This window comes from Echinops telfairi, unplaced genomic scaffold, assembly GCF_000313985.2.
Source record: "Echinops telfairi isolate 266 unplaced genomic scaffold, ASM31398v2 ScPeMD7_31;HRSCAF=116, whole genome shotgun sequence".
NCBI lineage: Eukaryota > Metazoa > Chordata > Mammalia > Afrosoricida > Tenrecidae > Echinops > Echinops telfairi.
Window position 1 is genome coordinate 28,198,784 of NW_022103928.1, and position 1,878 is coordinate 28,200,661.

The 1,878-nt window shown below is 52.9% G+C and overlaps 1 pseudogene; it reads right to left on the reverse strand.

Annotated features, from left to right (window-relative positions):
- Nucleotides 1-277: 277 nt before the first annotated feature.
- LOC101653135 lies at nt 278-1,369 on the reverse strand (annotated as a pseudogene).
- Nucleotides 1,370-1,878: the final 509 nt, after the last annotated feature.

Below are 1,878 nucleotides of genomic sequence, written 5' to 3' on the forward strand. Positions count from 1 at the left end.
TACGGTCTTGAACATCCTATGGAGCAGGGCTACTCTGCCTTACGAGGTCGCTGAGTAGGAATTGACCCGATGGCAGTGGGTTTGGATGATGAAAGCTATTCTTTTGATTTGATTTGCAACTATCAGATGTCTAATTATCAAGAACATTTATCCATATGTTTGTTGGCTGCCTGATGCCTTCTTTGGTGAAATGGTTGTCCTTGTTCTCTGCCCATTTTTCTGTTATTGTTGAAGGTTAAACAATAATTTACTGAGGCCTGCCCTCCCAGGCTCCAGGTCACTTTTGCCGCATGTAGACTGTATGTGCTAGCCCCAGGAGGATGGAGGGGGCAGCGGTGCAGCACACTGCTCAATGAGGCGCACTAGGCTGCAGAAGCTGGCTGCCTCGTATGGTTGGACCACGGCCGTATGGCTGGACCACGGCCGGCAGCTCCATCTCTTCATCCAGGGCCTTCACCCACACCACCTTCTCTGCCTCCTTTCTGCCCGTCATTCTCCTGCAGGACCTGGCGCTGCTCTAGAGAGGCCTGCTGCAGGCACTGAACCACCAGCCAGCTGCATTTGTTGTCTTGGATGTCAGTGCCAACCTTGCCCATCACACTGGGGTCACCAAAGAGGTCCAGGGAATCATCCTGGATCTGAAAGAACTCGCCCGTCTCCAGCAGGATCCGCTTGGCATCTGCATGCTCCTTTTTCCCATCAATGCCCGCCATGGACGTGGCAGCAGCGATGGGGTGGTAAAAGGTATAGAACCTGGTCTTGTACTTGACATTGGATTTGTACCTCTGTGGAGTAAACCTGCTGAGATCTGCGTTGCCCTGGGGGTGGTGATGAGGTCCAGGGTCTGTCCCATCTCAGTCGGATAGGAACCCTCCAGGAAGAGCTCGAGCAGGGTCAGGTAGCAGGGCTGCCCCAGGCAGTGGGGCTTCAGCAGGCAGTAGACACAGGATTCCAGCAGCCTGGCATCATTGATGGCATCCAGACCTATGCCTAACTTCCTATACCCTATGCCCAAGTCGGGTGAGGGATGAATCCATTCTGGCATCCAGTGTGAGGGAGAAAACTTGAAGCAACTCGACCCACCAGCCCATGGTCAGGGCCTGCGGCAGACTGTCAGCATCCTGCTTCCTGGGCTCCACCAGCGCCTGGAACACAGCCACCACCGTCACACCTTGGTTGTACTTGCCTCCGAGGACATTGTATTCCAGGGCCTTCCTGAGCCGGGCAACAGCATCTCCTGTCCCTGGGGTCCCAGCTCATCCTCGGTCAGCACTTTGAGCACATGGGAGAAGTGAGGGATGAAATTCTGCTTTTCTTGGGCACGAGGGTCCGCTTTCTGGTCTCCATTCATTCTGAGAGCGGAGCAGCCTGCTCTGTTCCAGGATGCTAGTTCTTGCTTGGTCATTCTCTGCCCACTTTAAAATTGGATCATTTAGCTTTTTCTTATTGAGGTCCTGAAGCTTTTTATAAATTTCAGAGATTAGCCTCTTGTTGGATAGGCCATTGCAAAAAAAAAAAAGAAGATCCATGCGTTACCCACCTTCCGGCGGCCCAAGACCCCGAGACTAAGAAGGCAAACTGAATACCCTCGGAAGAGCGCCCCCAGGAGAGACAAGCTGGACCATTATGCCATCATCAAGTTCCCCTGGACCACAGAGTCTGCCGCGAAGAAGATCGAAGGTAACAACGCACTTGTGGGTGTCCTTGTGGATGTCAAAGCCAACAAACACCAGATCACACGGGCTGTGAAGACGCTCTATGACACTGATGAAGCCAAGCTCAGCACCTTGACCAGGCCTGACGGTGAGAAGAAGGCTCCTGACTAGGATGCTTTAGATGTTGCCAGCAAGATCAGAATCATCTAAACTGAGCCCAGCT